Raw genomic sequence first — 15,807 nt, forward strand, 5'->3', positions numbered from 1 at the left:
GTTGAAAGTGCCAAAAGTTGCTCATCGAGAAAAAATAATTGATTTCAAGGCCATCATGTGGCCTCCCCTCCTCCAAACGAGACAAGTGATTCTCCACTTGATTTTCACTTCACTTCTTGTCTTGGATGTCAATATCAAACTCTTGCAATAAAAGCACCCATCTTATCAATAGAGATTTAGATTCCTTTTTGCTCATGAGATAGTAAAGTTCCATATGATCCGTATGGACAATACCTTTAGCACCCATCAAGTACGGGCAAAACTTCTCAATAGCAAACACAGTAGCAAGGAGCTCTTTCTCTGTAACGGTATTATTGTCTTCGGCACTATTCATGGTCTTACTAGCATAGTAAGCCAGATGAAATATTTTTTTGATACGTTGCCCCAAAACAACCCCAACCGCTACATCACTTGCATCACAAATGAGCTCGACCGACAAACTCTAATTTGGAGAGGAAATGATAGGAGTAATTGTCAACTTGAGCTTCATTTATTCAGAAGTTCTTATACAATCATCATTGAAATGAAACTTGGCATCCTTCTCAAGGATCTTGCACAAAGGATTCACTACTTTAGAGAAATCCTTGATAAATCACTGGTAAAAACCCACATGGCCCAAGAAACTCCGCACACCCTTCACCGAGGTGGGGGGTGTGATCTCGTCCAATTTCACTCCTCTCTTTGAGGTTATGAAAACGATCGATGCAATAGTAATACCCAACAAGAGTCGGGGTCGAATTCCGCAACGAGCTATATGAATGGGTGTTAGTAGTATATATCTTAGCGCGTGAGTTTGTATATCTAAATTTGCACTTCCACAATATTTGGTTTTGTTTGAAAATCTAAATTAAACTACGATTGCGATTTAAAGAATGAAACTAGGAAATTGTTTTTTGTTATTTTTCAAATAATATAAAAGGCCTAGGGATATGACCTTCACCTAGGTGTTTGCCTAATGGGTTGTAAACTTTAAGGCTTGTTTAATTGGTCGCAGTGTATTATAGCTATCAACACTCAAGTACCCACTAAATACCTCTTGGTCAAAGAGTGATTTTCTCCAATTTGGCTTTCTCAAGTCCAAATGGGTATTGAACAAAATAGTTGATAAGAAGCTCAAGTAGGGTTTTACTATCTCTAGGTTCAACCCTTTAATTGGGCTTATCAATCTCTCGATTGACCCAATTTCTTGCTAGCCAAGTTTTACTAGACTAAGTCTCTCTTTCTTAAGTAGAGACCAAGTCAAATAGGCATGAATTAATGTTTGCAACCATTAATTCTTCAAATAAAAATAAGAACACGGCTAGTTAATAAACACCCAACAATAAACAAGCAATAAATCAAACATCGATTAAGTTTACACACTAGGGTTGAGTCACGACCCTAGTGAAAATTTAGCTACTCATGCTTAAACTAGAAGAAATAGGAGAAGAAATAATAATTAAACCCATATTGATAATTAAAATGATGAAATCAATATTCAAAAAGCTCACAATAGCAAAAACTACTAAAATGAGTAAAAGAAACCGTCTACTGTAGCAGATGATGTCAAAAGTTGACCTAAAAAAGTGAAACTCTTCTTTTTATACAAAGCTAGAATTTTCGGACAAAATTGCCCATTCGAAGGTTCTGCAGACGCATAATTCTATATGTGGTCCGCACTTTTCTTTAGCTTGATTTGCGGCCGCATTATTCTGATATGCGGCTGCACTGCTTTCTTTCTGCGGTCCGCACAATTCTAAGTGCGGCCGCACCTTGCTCGTTTGTGGTCCGCACAAATGTGAGTGCGACCGCGTGACTCTTCTTCTGTGGCCACATAGTAATTGTGCGGTACGCACTATGAGATGTAGGTTCTCTGAACATTTACTCTAGCCCAGCTTCTGCGGCCTCACTTTTCACATTTCTCTGATGAGAATTTCTTCACGTCCTGCGGTCGCAGATTATGTTCTGCGGTCCGCACTTCTGGGCTTTTGTGCCTCTTTTTGTTCCTGAGTTCATATTACTCATTCTTGAGTTGGATCTCATCTTGGGAGCTCATCTTCCAATATTCTTGCAATTAAGCATATTTCATCAGTTTTCGGGAATACAATTAAATGCTTTTGAACTAAAACGAATGCTAAAAGGCGCTACTAAGTAGTCAAAATCCCCACTTATCAACTCCCCCAAACTTAAGCTTTTTTTTGTCCTCAAGCAAATAAAGTAGTTCCCACCTCCACAAGTTAAGAGCCATTCCAGCTAATCAAAGGTGAATCAATCACACATCAATTGGGACCAACAATTACCCCTACCACTTATGAATTATCAACAAGGCAACAAGTTAAACGTTTAAGCATAAATAGTTCTAATGTGACACTTGAGCATTAAGAGTTGACTTTATTCATCAAGGAAGCTCGTTCTTTCATGTAGGTCATTGTGGATCCCAAACTCCTCCTCCTCTACTCTCCGTTTGCCTATCTCACTTAAGAATTTAGCGCTCAATCTACAGATTTGTGAAAGGTTCGCTCATCTCTCTCAAAGGAATGCCGCAAGTATGGCTTTAAGTACCATAGGCTTGCCCCTCATGTAAATCACCACTAATGTAAGCTCACTCGACTTGAAATCACGCAGGGCTTTTTCGAAATGCAATGAAGTCTTTTGGACTAAGGTTGGATATGCTATGATAGAATGGGTTCATCCTTCCTTAAGCACTCCATTTTCTTTTATCAGCTCACGTTTTGCCAACTCTTTGAGGCATTTTCTTTTCCTTAGGAGAACTAGAGAGACTTAAAATCACTCTTTCTTGGTCATGATATTCATTTTCTCCTTCTTTGTTTTCTCCATGCTTTGCATCATTACTTTTCTTTAAATCCCTTCAACATTTCAACTTATTCACTTTCTTTTTGCATTTGTTTTTGTTCTTTCTTTTTCTTGCCTTTCCTTCTCCTCATTTCTTTTCTCTTTTGTGCCTTGATACCTTCTTCAAACTCCTCTTCTCTCCCCCAAACTTACGTTTTGAGCCAATTGTTTTGCAAGAGAATTAAGGAAAGCTTAGGTGCCAAGAGAGGGTCATGATAAAACGGGTAAAGACTTGTAACATGGTTATCAAATGAGAAAGGTTTTAGGCTCAAATGGGTTGACTAGGGATAACAACATTGGTGGACAATGGAAAATTTCAAGCAGGTTAAGGAGAGCCTACAATCACTTCTCAAGCCAAGCAAAACTTAAAATTTCGCCTAGAAACACATTCGGGGCAAGTTCTAGACCTTTCGCACGGGTACTTAGACTTGCAAAAATAACATCTCACCTCTCATGCAGCTGGATTGTTAAAAATAATAGAGTCAAGGGCCCACAACAATAATATTCAAGATTGAAAATCACTATAGTTCGACTAAACCACTCGATGATTGCCTAAGTCAACACAAGAGTCAAATGGTCACTAACTAGAGCTATTTCTTTCCAAAAACCTTATTTTTAACCACAAGCATGTAGTTAAGTATGTTGGTACCAAGTGAATCATGTTTGACTCTTCAAGCATCTCTCAATTAGGTTTTGTTTTTTTAATTATTACTACTATTCTTACCTAAGCACCAAAAACGGACTCAATCCCTTAAGAAGGTTATCACGCCATCCATCATTGGGAAGAGTCACCCGGTTCACATAAAACACCTTTTGAAAGAACCGTGGCATTAAGAAAACCAAAGGCTTATTATCCACTAAATCATAAAAAGAAGCTATTAAAGAAAAAAGAAGCTACTAATTCAAAAAGCAAATCCAAAAGAAGCTACTAAGTCAAAAGGAATACAAACAAAAAGATAAAGAAGCTATAAAACAAAAACTATTGAAAGCTAAATGAATATACATAATGAGGGAATAGAGAGAATATAAACATAATGATAAAGAAGAAGAAAATAATAATAAGTTAATTACAGGCCAAATGTGCCATAGTTATCAAAAAAACAGAATCAGAATCATCAAAATGTCAATAAAACTCCACCCCCTGAATAAAAATAAGCATTGTCCCCAATGCTTAACAAAATAAGAGTATAAGAAGGGTGAGAGTGAAGAAAACTCCCTATGGATTTGTGGCCATATCTGTGTCTCCAGTAATGGCACCAACCTTAGTCTCCAGTTGGATCTCATCATCCTCAAGTCCGGGAGTAGCTGGGTTGGTGAAAATCTGACGGACTGCCTCAGCAGTGTCAGCAGCAAGGTCTGGCCCCTCAAACTGGCCAGCTGCTGTGGTAGGCTCTATGGGAACTGGACCTGGGTGGTGCGTGTCTATCAATATGTCGAATGGAATGTCTCCGGCTGCTGCAAGCTTGGTGACTTGTCGCCGGAGCTTATTCACTGATTACTTCGAAACCTGTGACTTTCGCATCTTCTTTACTTCTTTGACCAATTCTTTAATCACGGACCCATGCTGTACCAGAGTAGCCATGATAGTGTTCTGGTTGTCCAGGATCTTCTTCAATGTTTCTTCGACTGTGGGAGGAATTTAGGGTGCCGGAGAGGATGACTGTGCTGCAACCTGACTGGATATGTCAGTTAGCTTTGCAGTAGCTATCTGCATCCAGTTGTTGAGGCTTGCTAGTATCTTAGAGACTCGCAACACAGAGAGTGGAGCAGATGGCATCTGTACCGGCTTCAAAGACAAGGTAGGAGGTACTGAGGCTGAAGGTGGAGGCATGGCAGCTGCACTGGTAGAAGGCTCTGCTGAAGTGGATGATATATCAACTGTCTCTGTACCCACCACCGATGGCTCATCAGACTGGCCTACGGTGGTACTCAGCTAACCCTTTCTGTTGGGATTGTGTGTATCCATCAGAGAATAACAAGAGAAGGGCTTCTTTGCCCGAACCTTCGTGTCATAGTCTCTGGGCTCTACTTGTGCATCCGTAAGGTACTTAGTGATGGTGATGGGATACGGGTAGGAAGTATCATCCTGCTTGGCGACCACTGACATGTTGGCCGACATCATGACACTCATATTGTTCCGGTACCCGGCCATAATAGAGTCGACTAGAACTGCCCGTGGAATAGGTAAGTTTGTCTCGTTCTGGCACGGGTCTAGTCTGCTGCATACGAAGGTATGCCATCCCTTCGCCTCGAAATTTAGGATGTTCTGCTGAATAGTAACCCCTGCAGTGATCCATGGTGGTGGTGGTCCCGGGGCTACAAGAAGCTCAGCTAGCCAAGGGCGAGCTGCATCACCCATCGCTGGCTTCTCTAAGTACTGAACTGCCTGTCCTCAAACCCCAAGTTGGAGTTCAGTGTGATCTGGCCGAACCGCACCTTCAGATTTCTCACTTTTGTAACTTTGGTCCCTTTCTTGATATGTGCCACATTGGCATAGAACTCCCGAACCAAATACTCTTTGGCGTCCAAAACTGATTGGGTGAACCACATCCACCATTTTCTCTCTCGGAACTGCCTCAATACTTTTGGATTGTACTTGTCAAGATCTTTGAGTTGGAATTGTCGCTCTGGAGTGAGCAATCTCACCGGCCACCATTCACAAAAGCTGGTGAAGGAATCTAGGCCCACAAAACGGTCCTCCCAAACCTCTTTCTTCTTCGACCTCTCAAGGCCGGCAACTGTAGTATCAACCCCTCGACCATCGTCCGAAATATCATCAACAACAGCTGCTAGTGCCTGAAGGACAGGTATAGCAGAGGCTCTGAAGCATGATTTGCACTCTCCAAACCCTCGGAAGTGCTATGTGAGGAGGAATATTCGTCTCTAAGTTGGTACCTTCTCTGTGGCTATGATTGAACAGCAGGCTGCTCTTGCACTGAGTCGTCCTCCGATGCTTCCCGAGATGGGGCATATGAACTAGATTAGGAGGGCTCAGGTTGTCGTCCTCGTCCTATTGTAGTTTTCTTGCTGATTACCCTTAGGAGGGCGAAGGGTAAATTGCTTTTTCCTCTACCTCTGGAAGGCTCACCCCTCCCCTTTGAAGTGTCACCACGACCATGAGATCTAACCATTTTATGTAATAAGAAACAGCAAAAGTCAGTTGTAATTCAGTTGAACACAAACAATATATCACATTGCAGAACATGAGTGCAGGGTGGGGAAATGCGGTCCGCACAATTGCAAGTGCGGCCACAGACTGGGTTATGCGGCCCGTAAAATTTGGAAATGCGGCCGTAGTGATGGAACTGCGGTCCGCACAATTTTGAATGCGACCGAAGAATTGAAGTGCAGTCCTCACATTTCTCATTGCGGCCGCACATTAGAATTCCCAAAAGTGCCAACTCTCTGATGGCAGAGATTGGCCTGTTCTGCGGCCGTACACACTTTTCTGTGGCTGCGATGGAATTTCTGCGGTCTGCACAATTTTAAGTGCGGCCGCATAATTTTATTAACCAAAGACCCTAGATTACAACTTCTGCGGACCGCACAATTTCTTGTGTGGCCGTAGATTTCAGAAATCAAAACGATCAAACTTCTAGGATTGTCAAGTTTTTGCACAGATTCAACATGGTATTAACAATTAAGCATGCAAATAAATTTACTTAGTCCTCATAAAGCAATTAGTAGTTGACCCATTACAGATTAACCCCCATATGGTAGTAAAATTGAAATCTATTGACAAATGGCCTAAAACTATCTAACAAATTATAAATTTAACTAAAAAGTGAAAAATTCTATGAGAAATTAAACATACCAGATATGAAGGAGTGAAACTAAGTGATCACATATGTGTATGGAGTGTGTCAGATGATTGAACAGATGATTTCCAAGTTTTAGAATTTAGAGTGCTCAGAGAGGGAAAAACTTGTATAGTAGCCCAAGGTTACTATTTATACTTAGACGCAGACTCTGTTACCTGAAGGATCAATAGCCTTGTTGATATGTGGTCCGCACAATTTGTGGTGCGACAGCAGATTTTGGCTGTGGACTACATAATTTGATGTGCGGTCTCAAAATGGCCAATTCTCTGGCAGACCAAACTTCAGAGAGTGCGAAAATTCCCATCTCTATTTGTGCGGTCCGCACAAGAATTGTGCGGCCGCAGTTGCCTTCTGCTGTAGCATTCAAAATTGTGCTCCGCACTTTCTCCACACTTAGCTAATATTTCTGAGCACAATTCCTGTAAAGCACACTCATTCATGAAACACACTTCAAATCCAGTTAGCAAGAAATAACACCTATCTACAAAAGAAGAAAAGAAAAAGAAAAAAAATATGGGTTGCCTCCCAAGAAACGTCTGATTTAACGTCGCGGCACGACATAAATTACAATCACTTCAAATGAATAAGTGCCACCACATGGCCATCATCAGCTTGTCCCAAATAATGCTTCACCCGGTGACCATTGACTCGGAATACCTCATCATTTTTGTTCTTCAAGTCCAATGCACCAAAATATGTCATACCCACAATTTCAACGGGACCACTCCATTTGGATTTCAGCTTTTCGGGAAACATCTTCAATCGTGAGTTGAACATCAAAATAAGATTGCCCACCTTGAACTCCTTGTTTCAGATATATTTGTCATGAAGTTACTTCATTCTCTATTTGTACAAGGACGAACTTGCATATGCATGATACCGGAACTCATCCAATTTATTCAAATGTACAACCCGCAAGTTAGCGGTTGCATCCCAATCAAGATTCAACTTCATTAAAGCCCATATGGATTTGTGCTCAACTTCCACCGGAAGATGAAAAGCTTTGACAAACACCAACCGGTATGGAGACATCCAGATAGGAGTTTTGAAAGCAGTCCAATAACCCCACAGTGCATCATCAAGCTTCTTTGACCAATCCGTCCGGTTAGCATTCATTGTTTTGGACATGATACTCTTTATCTCCCGATTGAAGACTTCCACTTGACCGCTAGCTTGAGGATGATAGGGAGTCGTAACTTTATGAGTGACACCATACTTTCTAAGCAAGGTGTCAAAAGACTTGTTACGAAAATGTGACCCCCCCATCGCTTATGATACCCCGCGGCGTACCAAATCTTGTGAAAATATTCTTCTTCAAAAATGCCACCACACTTCTCGCTTCATTGTTGGGTAGAGCAACGACCTCAACCCATTTAGACACATAATCAACCGCGACTAAGATGTAGGTGTTTCCACAAGAACTCACAAAAGGACCCATAAAGTCAATACCCCACACGTCAAAGATATCAATCTCCAATATGGTAGTGAGAGGCATTTCATTCTTCTTCGAGATTCCACCGGCCCGTTGGCATTCATCACATCTTTTCACCATATCACTTGTATCTTTGTAAAGAGTGGGCCCATAGAAACCACAACTTAGCACTTTAGCTGCCGTTCTCACTCCGCCATGGTGACCACCATAAAGCGAAGAATGGCAAGTCTCAAGAATAATATTTTTCTCTTCTTCTGGTGCACATCTTCTAATTACCCCATCCGTACAAATTCGGAAGAGGTAAGGCTCCTCCCAATAATAGTCTTGACAATCCCATTTGAGCTTCTTCCTTTGATTTGAAGAGAACTCATCCGGGATGATTCCATACACAAGGAAGTTTGCTGGATCGGCGAACCATGGCACCTCCTTCATTGAAATAGCCAAAGAGTTGCTCATCGGGGAAATGGTCATTGATTTCAAGGCCATCATGTGGCCTCCCCCCTTTTCCAAATGAGACAAGTGGCCCGCTACTTGATGTTCACTCCCTTTTCGATCTTGGATGTCAATATCAAACTCTTGCAATAATAGCACCCATCTCATCAATCGAGCTTTTGAATCTTTCTTGCTCATAAGATAGTTAAGTGCCGCATGATCCGTATGAACAATAACTTTTGCGCCCATCAAGTATGGGCATAACTTCTCAATAGCAAACACAATAGCAAAGAGCTCTTTTTCGGTAACGGTGTAATTGACTTGGGCATTATTCATGGTCTTACTAGCACAGTAGACCGGATGAAAAATCTTGTTGATACGTTGCCCCAAAACTGCTCCAACCGCTACATCACTAGCATCGCACATGAGCTCAAAAGTAATACTCCAATTAGGAACGGTGATGATGAGAGTTGTTGTCAACTTGAATTTGAGAAATTCAAAGGCTCTCATGAAATCATCATTGAAGTAAAATTTAGCATCTTTCTCCAAACGTTTACACAAGGGGTTCATCACGTTGGAAAAATCTTTTATGAAGCGCCGGTAGAATCCCGCGTGACCCAAGAAACTTCTCACTCCTTTCACGAAGGTTGGAGGTGGAAGTTTAGAAATCACCTTTATTTTAGCCTTGTCGACCTCAATGCCCTTCTTTGAAATTTTGTGTCCAAGGATAATGCCCTCCTCGACCATGAAATGGCATTTCTCCCAATTCAACACCAAGTTCGTTTCTTCACACCTTGCCAATACTTTATCCAAATTTGCCAAGCAATCATCAAAGGAATCCCGGACTACTGAAAAGTCATCCATGATGACTTCAAGGTAGTCCTCTACCATATCCATAAAGATCGCCATCATACACCGTTGAAAAGTGGCCGGTGCATTGCACAAGCCAAATGGCATCCGCTTGAAAGAGAAAGTTCTATAGGGGCAAGTGAAAGTTGTTTTGTCTTGATCTTACGAGGCAATAAGGATTTGGTTGTAGACCGAATATTCATCTAGAGAGAAATAGTAAGCACGGCCGGCCAACCTATCAAGCATTTGGTCTAGAAAGGGGAGCGGAAAATGGTCTTTCCTTGTGACTTTGTTTAGCTTCTGATAGTCCATACACACTCTCCACCCTGTCACCATTCTTGTGGGAATAAAATAACTCTTATCATTGGTGACCACAGTTATGCCGCCCCTTCTTCGGGACAAATTGCACCGGAGAAGTCCACGAATTGTCGAAAATAGGGTAGACCACCTCGACATCCAACCATTTGATAATCTCCTTTTTGACCACGTCTTGCATGGATTCATTGAGTCTCTTTTGATGTTTAATGGATGGTTTGGCATCGTCCTCCAAGTAAATCTTGTGCATGCAAAATGCGGGGCTTATTCCCCAAATATCCTCCAATTGCATGCATTGATCGACATTGCACGCAAATGAGGAAGTGCAGATTCTTCCTCTTATGGAGCACCGCCAATGTAGAGTCGACCTGCACGTTAGTCAAACAAGAGGAAAGAATAACTGGTAAAGTAGAACAAGGGCCAAGGAATTCATACCTGAGATGTAGAGTCAATGGCTTCAACTCCAAGATAGGAGGCTCTTCAATTGAAGGCTTTGTAGGAGGAGTTTTCCTATTCTCAAGATCCAAGGAAAGCTTCCGGGGTGCATAGTTGTACGACCCCATTCCTTGCAAAGAATTAACACATTCCATGAAGCCATCCATCTTGTCATCATCAAAATTTAACAAGACGTCCTCCAACATGTCACCCACATTAATTGTGGAACTTGTATCATCAATAATCACATCGGTTACCAAGTCCACGAACGAACACACTTCATTGCTATTCGGTTGCCTTATAGATTTGCACACGTGGAACACTACCTTTTCATTACCCACCCGAAAAGTGAGGTCACCGACTTCCATATCAACAAGAGCCTTCCCCGTAGCAAGGAAAGGTCTACCAAGAATAATCGAGACCTCATAGTCCACTTCACAATCAATAATAATAAAATCCGCCAGGAAAATGAACTTGTCAACTCGAACCAATACATCCTCAATCACCCCAACAGTCTCTTCATTGTACAATCGGCCATTTGTAATCTCATAGATGTGGGTCTTGGTTGCCCAATTCCCAATGTCTTAAAAACCGAATAGGGCATCAAATTGATACTCTCCCCAAGATCACAAAGAGCTTTTGCAAACTCGGCACTTCCAATGGTACAAGGGATTGTGAAAGCACCAGGATATTCCAACTTAGGAGCCATTGAATGCACAATTGCACTCACTTGGTGAGTGACTTTAATAGTTTCAAAATTCATCGACCTCTTCTTTGTCACCAAGGCCTTCATAAGCTTTGCATATCCGGGCATTTTCTCCAAGGCTTCAACTAATGGCATATTTATTGAGAGACTCTTCATCATATTAATGAACCTTTTGAATTGATTCTTTCCATTTTTCTTGGAAAGCCTTTGAGGATAGGGAGGAGGTGGCTTAGGCAATGGTGCCTTAGACTTTTGCACTACCGATTCTGGTATGTAAATACATGATCCCTAGATGGGTTCACATCCTCTTGCGTCTCTTCCACCGTATCATCAATATCAATCCGCACTTCCTCATTTGCGTGCACAACATTGATTGGGATTTCCTCTTCCTCAACCAGTTGCTCATCATCCACAAGTTGCCTTTGACTTGAGGTAGGTACATTCCCACATCTTCCACTTCTTGTAGTAATGGCCATGGCATGCTCCGTATTGTTTCCACCCTTTGGGTTCACCACCGTATAACTTGGTAGTGCCCCCTTCGGACGAGAATTTAAAGCTTGAGCGATTTGACCCATTTGCACTTCTAAGTTTCGGATTGATGTGTTGTGTGAAGCAAGTTGAGCATCAGAATCGACATTCTTCTCCATCATTTGCTTGAACATGTTCTCAATACGACCTATTTTATTGTTGGAGGAACTGGGACCATGAGAAGGATAAAGGGGTGGGTTCCTCGGTTGTTGATTCATCGGGGGCCTTTGAAAACCCGACCCCCGATTTCCTTGGTTGTTGTTCCACTCGCCTTGGTTGTTGCCTCCCCAATTGCCTTGGTTGTTATTGTTTTGCAAATTGCCTTGGTTATTGCTTCCACTCCAATTGCCTTGACTGTTGCTATTCTAATTGCCTTGATTGTTTCCACTATTCCAATTACCTTGATTGTTTGAAGGTCTCCATTGTTGTTGACTAGGGCCTAGGAAGTTGTTTATTTTCCCTTGAAAGTTGTTCACATATTGGACCTCTTCTTCTTGATCATTGTAAGAATCACCTTAATCAAATCCACTATCATCTTGCACAAAATTGTCCACTTTGTTGCACTTGTAGACTTCTTGTTCTTCTCTTGTTTACCATCATATTGACTCCCTCCATAGCATTGACTTGCCTCGGGGTTTGTACTTATTGAAGTTGAGCCTTTGCCAATTGGTTCATGATGGTTGTCAACTCGGCTATGGCTTGCCCATGGTCATGTAACTCTTTATGAAGAAGAATCACATTTGGATCTCATTGTGGAACATTGGATCTAGATTGCCACGCCGATGAAGTATCTACCATCTCATCCAAAATATCACATGCCTCCGCATAAGGCGTAGTCATGAAGTTCCCACCGGCAAGTTGGTTCACTACACATTGGTTGGTGGTATTGATCCCCCGATAGAAAGTTTGTTGAATCATGTTCTCTGTCATATCATTGTTGGGGAACTCTTTCACCATTGTTCTATACTTTTCCCATATCTCGTGCAGTGGTTCATTGGGCTATTGCTTGAATGCTAGAATTTTATCCCGAAGAATAGCCATGTGCCCTGGAGAAAAGTACTTTGAAATAAATTTCTCCGCTGGTTCATCCCAATTATGAATGGAATGATTTGGCAAACGTTCCAACCAATCTAAAGCTTTTCCCCGTAGAGAGAAGGGAAAAAGCCTTAGCCTCAAAGCATCCTTGGAGACATTTTTTTGTTTGCTCCCCCAACACATATCTATGAACCCCTTCAAATATTTATATGCATTTTGACCCGGTGCACCGGTGAAGAACCTCGTTGTTCAAGCAAAGTAAGTATCATATTGGTTATTTGGAAGTTGCCCTCCCTAATATGGGGAGGGACTATAACACTTGCATACCCTTCATTCGGCAACACCCGGTGTGGAGTCGCTCGTGGTGGAGGTTGGGGTGGATCGGGTACATTATCTTGAGGCGGTCGACCTCATCTATTGGCGTGAGGTTCAAGAGGGACCTCATCCATTTGATCATCCTCAACATCCACATCCCCCACGGCTATGTTTTTGAGATCGTTGTTTGCCATGATTGCACCTATAACACTCACACGTCAGTAACAAGGAAGGAGAAGATGATATCCCAAAAATACACCTAACTATATAGCTAACACCGTTTTTAGTTCCCCGGTAACGGCGCCAAAAATTGATCTCGTCCAATTTCACTCCTCTCTTTGAGTGAAATTAAACTACGATTGCGATTCAAAGAATGAAACTAGGAAATTATTTTTGTTGTTTTTCAAATGATATAAAAGGCCTAGGGGTATGACCTTCACCTAGGTGTTTGCCTAATGGGTTGTAAACTTTAAGGCTTGTTTTATTGGTCGGGGTATATTATAGCTATCAACACTCAAGTACCCACTCAATACCTCTTGGTCAGAGAGTGATTTTGCCCAATTTGGCTTTCTCAAGTCCAAATGGGCATTGAACAAAATAGTTGATAAGAAGCTCAAGTCGATTTTACTATCTCTAGGTTCAACCTTTTAATTGGGCTTATCAATCTCTCGATTGACCCAATTTCTTGCTAGCCAAGTTTCCTAGACTAAGTCTCTCTTTCTCAAGTAGAGACCAAGTCAAATAGACATGAATTAATGTTTGCAACCATTAATTCTTCAAATAAAAACAAGAACATGGCTAGATAATAAACACCCAACTACAAACAAGTAATAAATCAAACACCCATTAAGTTTACACACTAGGGTTGAGTCACGACCCTAGTGAAAATTTAGCTACTCATGCTAAAACTAGAAGAAATAGGAGAAGAAATGATAATTAAACCCATATTGATAATTAAAATGATGAAATCAATATTCAAAAAGCTCAAAATAGAAAAGCTACTAAAAAGAGTAAAAGAAACTGTATACTGTAGCAGCTGATGCCAAAAGTTAACCTAAAAAGTGAAACTCTTCTATTTATACAAAGATGGAATATTCAGACAAAAATACCCTTTCGGAGGTTCTGCGGCCACACAATTTCATGTGCGGTCTGCACTTTTCTTCAGATTGACAGGAGTGAAAATCTGCGGCCGCACTGCTTTCTTTCTGCGGTCCGCACAATTCTGAGTGCGGCCACACCTTGCTCTTCTGCGGTCCGCACAAATATGAGTGCGGCTGCACAATAATTGTGCCGTCTGCACTTTGAGATGCAGGTTCTTTGAACTTTTGCTCTAACCCAGCTTCTGTGGCCGCACAATTTATGTGCAGACCGCACTTTTCACATTTCTCTGATGAGAATTTCTTCACGACCTACGGCCACAGATGATATTCTGCGGTCCGCACTTCTGAGCTTTTGTGCCTATTTTTGTTCTTGAGTTTAGATTACTCATTCTTGAGTTGGATTTCATCTTGGGAGCTCATCTTCCAATATTCCTGCAATTAAGCATATTTCATCAGTTTTCGGGAATACAATTAAATGCTTTTGGACTAAAACGAAAACTAAAAGGCACTAATAAGTAGTCAAAATCCCCACTTATCAGGGTGGAATCTTAGAAATAACTTCAATCTTTGCCTTGTCTACTTCAATACCATTCTTTTAAATTTTATGGCCAATGACAATGCCTTCCTCAACCATGAAATGACGTTTCTCCCAATTGAGTACCAAATTTGTTTCCTCAGATCTAGTCAACACTTTGTCCAAATTAGCAAGACAATCATCAAAAGTATCTCTAACCACTGAAAAGTCATCCATGAATACCTCAAGGTAGTCTTCCACCATGTCCGTGAAAATAGCCATCATATGCCGTTGAAAAGTCGCCGGTGCATTGCACAAACCAAAAAATATCTGTTTGAAAGCAGAAGTGTCATATGGACATGTGAAAGTGGTTTTGTTTTGATCATTCGTAGCAATAAGAATTTAGTTTTAGCCGAGTACCCATCAAGAAAATAATAGAAAGTACGGCCGGGCAATCTATCAAGTATTTGATCCATGAAAGTAGGAGGAAAGTGATCCTTCCTTGTGACTTTGTTGAGCTTATGATAATCCTCACAAACTCTCCAACCTTTGAACATTCTTGTAGGAATCAACTCATTCTTATCATTGGTAACAACCGTCATGCCCCCCTTTTTAGACACATTGAACCGGAGAGGTTCATGAACTATCAGAAATGGGGTAGACAACCCCGACATCTAACCACTTGATAATCTCCTTTTTTACCATCTCTTGCATAGCTTCGTTGAGTCTTCTTTGATGCTCAATAGATAGTTTGGCACCATTCAAACTTGATCTTATGCATGCAAAATCCAGGGCTTATATCCCGAATGTCCGCCAAAGTCCACCCAATAGCTTTCTTCCTCTTTTGCAACACTGCCAATGTGGAATCAACCTGCACATTAGTCAAATAAGAGGAAAGAATAACCGATAAAGTAGAATAAGGGCCAAACAATTCATACCTAAGGTTAGGTGGCAATGGTATTAACTCCAAAGTAGGTGGCTCTTCAATAAAAGGCATTGTAGGAGGAGTCTTCCTATTCTCAAGAACCAAAGATAACTTCCGGAGTGCATAGTTGTAGGACCTCATTCCTTGCAAAGTGTTCACACATTCCATGAAACCATCCATCTCATCATTGTCAAAGTTGAGCAAAAAGGCTTCCAACATATCACCAACATTGATTGTAGCACTTGTGTCATCAATAATGACATCGGTCACAAAATCCTCAAAAGAACACAATTTATTGCTATTTGTTTGACGCATAGACTTGCACACATGGCCCAACAAGAAAAGTGAGTTCTCCGGCTTCCATATCACAAAGGGCCTTACCCGTAGCAAGGAATGGCCTCCCAAGAATGATAGACACTTCATAATCAATCTCACAATCTAGAATCACAAATTCCACCGGAAGAATAAACTTATGAACTCGGACCAACACATCCTCAATCACTCCCAATGACCTATTCATGTTACGATCGGACATTTGCAACCTCATAGATATGGGTCTTGGTTTCCC

Source organism: Nicotiana tomentosiformis, chromosome 8 (assembly GCF_000390325.3).
Source record: "Nicotiana tomentosiformis chromosome 8, ASM39032v3, whole genome shotgun sequence".
Classification (NCBI taxonomy): domain Eukaryota; kingdom Viridiplantae; phylum Streptophyta; class Magnoliopsida; order Solanales; family Solanaceae; genus Nicotiana; species Nicotiana tomentosiformis.